Genomic DNA, 8,797 nt, shown 5'->3' on the forward strand with positions numbered 1-8,797 from the left:
GGCAGTGGGGAGGGTGAAGGTGTCACACCCTGATCTGTTTCACCTGTCTTGCGATTGTCTCCAACCCCCACCAGGTGTCTCCCATTACCGTATTTAGACCTGCGTTTTCTGTTTGTCTGTTGCCAGTTCGTATTGTCCCGTCAAGTCCTACTAGCGTGTTCCCGTGTTTCCTGTGCTCTAGAGAACTTCCCAGTTCTGACCTTTCTGCCTGCCCTGACCCTGATCCTGTCTGCCGTCCTGTACCTGCCTGACTCTTTGCCTGCCTTGACGATTGCCTGCCCCTTGTACTGTAATAGACTCATACTATGCGCCTTCTGTTTCTACATCTGGGTCTTAGCCTGAGCCGTGATAGTACGAACTGGCCATGACCGACCCAGCAGACTCGGACCAGCTTCGCAACGCTGTCTCCTTCCAAGGAGCCACCATTGGAAGACACGAGGAGTTACTGCAAAACCTTATGGAGGGACTCCATAGCCTGGCAGAACGCCATTACCATGCATTCAATACATTGCTGGAGCAATTCCGTGGATTCCCAACTAGGTAGCAAGCCGCAACAGTAATCCCCCAGACTCTCAGCAACCCCGCCACCAACGGCGCTTCTTCCCAGCCTACCCCGGTGTCATGAGAACCTCTCTTACCTCCTCCGTAGCTCTATGTTGGAGATTCTGGAACCTGCAGAGCGTTTCTCTGCCAGTGCTCCCTCATCTTCAGGCTGCAGCCTTCTTCGTTCCCCTCGGACCGCTCGAAGATAGCACACTTGATAACGCTGATGTCTTAATACATCCCTACCCGCCCCGTCAGTTCGTGGTGGAGGCCGATGCCTCGGACATCGGAGTGGGGGCTGTCCTGCTTTTCATAGCCGATCTTAAGAGTATCTCTACCACTCCTGCTGTCTCTAGAGAGTTGAAAACAGCATGTCTGGGACAGGTAGCACGTCCGGTGAACAGGTCAGGATTCCATAGCCCCAGGCAGAACAGTTGAAACCTGAGCTGCAGCACGGCCAGGTGGACTGGGGACAGCAAGGAGTCATCATGTCAGGTTGTCCTGATGCATGGGGGGGGGGGGGGGCAAACCAGACAGGAAGATCACATCTTCAAGGGACGGTATAAAAGAGCCCCAGTAAGCCATTGACTCAGCCCCTGTAATAGAGTTAGAGGCAGATAATCCCAGTGGAAAGAGGGGAACCGGCCAGGCAGATACAGCAAGGGTGGTTCGTTGCTCCAGAGCCTTTCCGTTCACCTTCCCACTCCTGGGCCAGACTACACTCAATCATATGACCCACTGAAGAGATGAGTCTTCAGTAAAGACTTAAATGTTGAGACCGAGTTTGTGTCTCTTACATGGGTAGGCAGACCATTCCATAAAAATGGAGCTCTATAGGAGAAAGCCCTGCCTCCAGCTGTTTGCTTAGAAATTCTAGGGACAATTAGGAGGCCTGCGTCTTGTGACCGTAGCGTACGTGTAGGTATGTAACGGCAGGACCAAATCAGAGAGATAGGTAGGCGCAAGCCCATGTAATGCTTTGTAGGTTAGCAGTAAAACCTTGAAATCAGCCCTTGCCTTGACAGGAAGCCAGTGTAGGGATGCTAGCACTGGAGTAATATGAACACATTTTTTGGTTCTAGTCAGGATTCTAGCAGCCGTATTTAGCACTAACTGAAGTTTATTTAGTGCTTTATCCGGGTAGCCGGAAAGTAGAGCATTGCAGTAGTCTAACCTAGAAGTGACAAAAGCATGGATTAATTTTTCTGCATCATGTTTGGACAGAAAGTTTCTGATTTTTGCAATGTTACGTAGATGGAAAAAAGCTGTCCTTGAAATGGTCTTGATATGTTCTTCAAAAGAGAGATCAGGGTCCAGAGTAACGGCGAGGTCCTTCACAGTTTTATTTGAGACGACTGTACAACCATTAAGATTAATTGTCAGATTCAACAGAAGATTTCTTTGTTTCTTGGGATCTAGAACAAGCATCTCTGTTTTGTCCGAGTTTAAAAGTAGAAAGTTTGCAGCCATCCACTTCCTTATGTCTGAAACACATGCTTCTAGCAAGGGCAATTTTGGGGCTTCACCATGTTTCATTGAAATGTACAGCTGTGTGTCATCCGCATAGCAGTGAAAGTTAACATTATGTTTTCGATTGACATCCCCAAGAGGTAAAATATATAGTGAAAACAATAGTGGTCCTAAAACGGAACCTTGAGGAACACCAAAATGTACAGTTGATTTGTCAGAGGACAAACCATTCACAGAGACAAACTGATATCTTTCCGACAGCCAAGATCTAAACCAGGTCAGAACTTGTCCGTGTAGACCAATTTGGGTTTCCAATCTTTCCAAAAGAATGTGGTGATCGATGGTATCAAAAGCAGCACTAAGGTCTAGGAGCACGAGGACAGATGCAGAGCCTCAGTCTGATGCCATTAAAAGGTAATTTACCACCTTCACAAGTGCAGTCTCAGTGCTATGATGGGGTCTAAAACCAGACTGAAGCATTTCATATACATTGTTTGTCTTCAGGAAGGCAGTGAGTTGCTGCGCAACAGCCTTTTCAAAAATGTTTGAGAGGAATGGAAGATTCGATATAGGCCGATAGTTTTTTATATTTTCTGGGTCAAGGTTTGGCTTTTTCAAGAGAGGCTTTATTACTGGCACTTTTAGTGAGTTTGGTACACATCCGGTGGATAGAGAGCCGTTTATTATGTTCAACATAAGAGGGCCAATTTATCACTGCTGAAGTGAAAGCCATCCTCTCTTGGGGAATGCTTTTTAGTTAGCTTTGCGACAGTATCAAAAAGGAATTTCGGATTGTTCTTATTTTCCTCAATTAAGTTAGAAAAATAGGATGATCGAGCAGCAGTAAGGACTCTTCGGTACTGCACGGTACTGTCTTTCCAAACTAGTCGGAAGACTTCCAGTTTGGTGTGGCGCCATTTCCTTTCCAATTTTCTGGAAGCTTGCTTCAGAGCTCGGGTATTTTCTGTGTACCTGGGAGCTAGTTTCTTATGAGAAATGTTTTTCGTTTTTAGGGGTGAAACTGCATCTAGGATATTGCTCAAGGTTAAATTAGGAACAACAAAGGTCCAATTATTCAACCCTGTGGCACACCACAGGATGTCTTGGCCCTGGTAGATGCACAGCCATTTGCATAAACACATTGATCTCTATCATAAACATAACTATGTAGCCAATGGTCCTCCTGGGTGGCACAGTGGTCTAAGGCACTGCATCGCAGTGCTAGCTGTGCCACCAGAGATTCTGGGTTTGAGCCCAGGCTCTGTCGCAGCTGACCATGACCAGGAGGCCCATGGGGCGGCGCACAATTGTCCCAGTGTCATCCGGGTTAGGGAGGGTTTGGCCGGCAGGGATATCCTTGTCTCATCACGCACTAGCGACTCCTGTGTCGGGCCGGGTGCAGTGCATGCTGACCAGGTCGCCAGGTGTACAATGTTTCCTCTGACACATTGGTGCGGCTTGCTTCCGAGTTGGATGTGCATTGTGTCAAGAAGCAGTGCGGCTTGGTTGGATTGTGTTTCGGAGGACGCATGGCTCTCGACCTTCACCTCTCCCGAGTCCGTGTGGGAGTTGCAGAGATGAGACTGTACCCAATTGGGGAGAAAAAAGGGGTAAAAAAAAAACTATATAGCCAATCACATGTATAATCATGAAAATAGTAATAATGCAATTTAGAAAGTAATATTTAATGATCAACCGTGTCAAACGCTTTGGATAACTCTAAAAAGAAGCCAAGAGTGTATTCATTGTTGTTCGGGGCTGTAAAGCCCTGTAAAGAGCCATATCTGTGGAGTAATTTTTACGAAAACTATATTGATGCTCTTATAGAATTATTTAAAATTTTAACATTCTCTTAAAACATCTTCAGGATTGGTGGGTCCTTCATGGAACGGTTGAGCTAATTAACAAGAACATTTCTCAGGACATAGACATATCTGATATTGGCAAAAAGGTTAAATTCTTGTTAATCTACCTGCACTTACCAATTTACAGTAGATATTACAGTGAAATAATGCCATGCTATTGTTTGAGGAGAGTGCACAGTTATGAACATGAAAAGTTAGTAATAAACCAATTCGGCACATTTGGGCAGTCTTGATACAACATTTTGAACAGAAATGCAATGGTTCATTGGATCAGTCTAAAACGTTGTGCGTACACTGCTGCCATCTATTGGCCAACACCTAAATTGTGCCTGGGCTGGAATAATACATGATGGCCTTTCTCTTGCATTTCAAAGATGATGGTACAAAACAAATACAAAAAACGGTCGTTTTTGTCATTGTATTTTCTTTTACCAGATCTGTGTTATATTCCCCTACATTCATTTCATATTTCCACAAACTTCAAAGCGTTTCCTTTCAAATGGTATCAAGAATATGCATATCCTTGCTTTAATGCCTGAGCTACAGGCAGTTAGATTTGGATATGTCATTTTATGCGAAAATTTAAATTAAGGGGCGGATCTTTAAGAATTAAACACCAATTTTTCTACCATTTTTGAAAAACATGTTAGTACAGATATTGGGTGATAATTTGTAAAAGATCTTGGATCCCCAGATTTATAGAGGGTGATAATTTTAGGAACAATACCAGTTTACATAGATTAGGTAAAGGATTCTCACCTTCATCCCTGGATTGGTCAATGACTGTCATTTTGCAAGCAAAGACTCATCCACTGTGGTCATATCTGGGTCTTCAGAGATACTCAGGGACCTGACACTCCTGCCTAATACCAAGTACATATCGGTGTTAATTAAATGATGGACGGAGGTAAATCATGATTTTGACTGTAAGTACACTGTAATGGAAAAACTGTCATTTACACAATAATTGTGGGTATTATCAACAGTAAAATACTCTGAAACATTTTACTGCAGCATACTCTAAATTATGGTGCATTGTGGGGAAATGTTGTGACTTGTGAAATAATTGCTGTATTTCTAATGGTACTGTAATTCCACCCCACAGAATGCAGTACTGTACCATATCTTTGGAGCACAAAAACCTTTTGACCAGTAGTGGGTGCATGGTATTGTTGTTTCTGGCTAATTAACATATTTTGAGGCATGCCTTGTAAGAGGATATATTTGTTGCATCTGTGAGTAAGTATGCTGTACCAATTTTACTCCTATGTGGTTATAGTGGCCCATAAATTTCACATTTATAGGGGACAGATTGGAATGGCAGCAAGTCTTAAACCTTAAACGGTTGAGAATTTTTCCATGTCTTTTTGGTCTGTTTTGCCTTGGAGTTGTTGCCAGTTTGGACACCTTTGTTGAGGCCTCTAGAAAGACTGTCACGCCCTGATCTGTTTCACCTGTCCTTGTGCTTGTCTCCACCCTCCATCCCCTGGGTATTTCTACCTGTGTTTTCTGTCTGTCTGTGCCAGTTCGTTTTGTTTTGTCAAGTCAACCAGCGTGTTCCTCCGTGCGTCTGCTTTTTCCTTTTCTCTGTTTTTGCTATTCCTCCCGGTTTTGACCCTTGCCTCTGAACCCGCCTGCCTGACCATACTGCCTGCCCTGACCTCGAGCCTGCCTGCCACTCTGTACCACCTGGACTCTGACTTTGTTATGATCTTTTTGCCTGTCCATAACCATTCTCTTGCCTGCCCCTTGGATACTAATAAATATCAGAGACTCGAACAGTCTACCTCCCGTGTCTGCATCTGGGTCTCGCCCTGTGCCCTCATGAAGACAAGTGATATAAAACACAAACTATTCATTCATAGGCTGTAATGTGTAAACATATTTAACTAAACAGTCTACCTGCTTGTACCAATTCCTTGTGCAGTAAAATACTGTGAAATACAAACCCCTCCTTTACAGTATAAAACAGTCAATTCTATGGTATTGTACCGTGTGTCATTAATACACAGTCATTACACAGTTTTGATACCATATTTATATAGGTGTACTGTAATATGAAATACCACATTTTTCTTGCCACTGAGCTGCCTGTAAAAAACTGTCAAATTCATGGCAACCCCTTTACAGTCAGTGTAATAATAATAATAATAATAATAGATTGATTTTACTTAGCAGTTTTCATTATAAGTAGAATTTCAAAGTCGCTTTAAAAACAACAACAACAATGAGTCTGAAAAAAATATAGGTATCTGGCAGTTCTTGAGAAATAGTCCTGAGCTTTGACATCCTCTGACTCCACATCTAGGACAGAGAAATCGTCTGCATGCTGTAGGAATACAGAAAACAAATCTCATATATCATCACATATAAATACACTATGTTTGGTCTTTTGTTTCAATGTTACAGCTGAAGCACTTGTCTAGTGTGATTAGTCATTCTATAGTGTAAACCATGGATAGATTACTGGAGTGTGAAAATTGTTTTATTGACCATTAGCAACACCATGGAAAGGATGACTCATTTTCCCTCTCTGCTGTTAAGCATTTACTGATGCAAAGTAATCGCTGAACTAAACATATCATGCATACAAGTCCCAAGTACATCCCCAGGTGTACTCCAGTGGTGGGACTATTCATGTTTCAGTTTTCAATTGTAAATATGAATGTTTTGACTGAATATATTTAACTGTATTTAACTCCACAATCTCTAAAACATTTTTTGGGTATTTGGTATTTTATTAGGATCCCCATTAGCTGTTGCAAAAGCAGCAGCTACTCTTCCTGGGGTCCACACAAAACATGAAACATAATACAGAATGACATAATACTGAACACCATTAGACAAGAACAGCTCAAGGACAGAACTACATACATAAACTACCTTTGATAATGTACACCCAGCTAGCATATCAGACTACCAACTCATGTAATTTTAGAATAATTATTGGTTGTGCTGTATATACTGTGCCTTGACCTTTTAACCTTTGGCTGCAGGTGGGCTATGAGAGCTGTCCCTCCTCTGAGGCCCCTGGGAGGGCTGCTTGCGGTCAGATGAGCTCTCTCTGGAACTGCTCTAATGCCCTGTTTATACCTTTGTCCTGATCTTGTCCACATTCTGATTGTGAACACATTTTTTTTTCAGGTGTAGACAATTATAAGACACATTGGGAACTGATTTTTGATTAAATCTTATAAGTGTGAAGGGGCAAGATCAGGACAAGATCAGGACGAAGGATGCATGTTAGCAGCAGGTATAGATGGGGCTTTAGAGACAACAGCGGTCCGCCTCCCTCTTCCTGTCCCTGGTGAGGTACAGGGACGAGACACCACTGGCTGCCTAACTTTCTGAGGAACCTGACCAGATGATAGTAATGTCACTGTTACCATCTGGCAAGCGGTGTCGGAGCATCGGGTCTCGGACCAACAGGCTCCAAGACAGCTTCTACCACCAGGCCTTGAGACTGCTGAACAGCTTACCCTAGCTGTCTCCCTGCACAGACCTGTACCATAGAGACTATTTGCACTTCCTCTCCATACATCCAACCCTTCCAACCCTCCAACCCATCCAACCCTCCATACATCCAACACACACACACACACACACACACACACACACACACACACACACACACACACACACACACACACACACACACACACACACACACACACACACACACACACACACACACACACACACACACACACACACACACACACACACACACACACACACACACACACACACACACACACACACACACACACACACTCAACACTGCTGTTCTATTATATATTATTTATTCAACTGCGCAACCAAGACATTACCCTCTTTATATGTGTAAATACAGTCATACTTGACATAGCACATTCATTATTTATACTATATATCCTATTTTGTACATTTCAGGATATTACTATGCATACTACCTCTTCTATTACTTGTTGTTTTTGTTTTGACTCTTTATCATTGGTTTTGGTTATTGTACTGCAGTGTTGAGGGAGCTAGCACTCAAGCATTTTGCTGATTTGTGAAGACCAATCTCAAAACACAATACCTGCCATAAACCTTGAACATAATGTCAATGATTAGCAACACGTTCAATGACTGTGTGTAGAGTATAATAACCATAACAAAGGACCAGGGTGTTGATTTGACCTGTGTGGCCGGGACCGGGGAGATTCAGAAGGCTGCCGACTGGCTTCTGCAGCTCCTGGAGCAGAAGGAGATGGTGGTCTGGGAAAAGCTGTGGGACAAAACAAGGACTGTATTGTTAGCATTTCAGTTTCGCAATTAAACCTTTAGGGCATATGTTGATGGACAGCCTTGAAACAGAAGACAGCAGGCAGCAATCTTCACGTTGGGTCTGGGGAAGTCAGGGATAGTGATGTGGATGACACAAATATCAGCACAATGTACTCCACTGCAACTGCTGGCGGTGGAGATATCAGCTGTGGTAAGTCAGGCCAAACATTACCTCAACTCTGCTCCACACACAGGCAAATGCCCCTAAGGCTAGGATCTAACAGTGCCAAAAGAATTTAACATGGAGTGTGAGAAATCTGACACATCTGATTACACAATACTCCCTCATTAAGGAATAGTTTTGTTTAATGATCATTAGTCAGTACCGTGACTGGTGGCTGGAGGAATGTGGGAGGTTATTCCTCTTTCGGACTGGCAGCGGTCTCTAACGCACTCTGATTGGACGCTCCATGCAGCAGCCATCTCTATTTGATTGGACCTCCCAGGATTCTGTTTAGGATGTAGAATTGTATATAGATCCAAGCTCTTGTACTGAAAAAACTTAGGAAAAACATATTACTTTACATACACATACTTAGGTCAGCTAGGGAAGAGGCGTTGTGCTTCCTGCAACACAAACTCAAAAAAGTTCTGGGACATTGTAAAGTCAA

Source organism: Oncorhynchus mykiss, chromosome 16, assembly GCF_013265735.2.
Source record: "Oncorhynchus mykiss isolate Arlee chromosome 16, USDA_OmykA_1.1, whole genome shotgun sequence".
Taxonomy (NCBI): domain Eukaryota; kingdom Metazoa; phylum Chordata; class Actinopteri; order Salmoniformes; family Salmonidae; genus Oncorhynchus; species Oncorhynchus mykiss.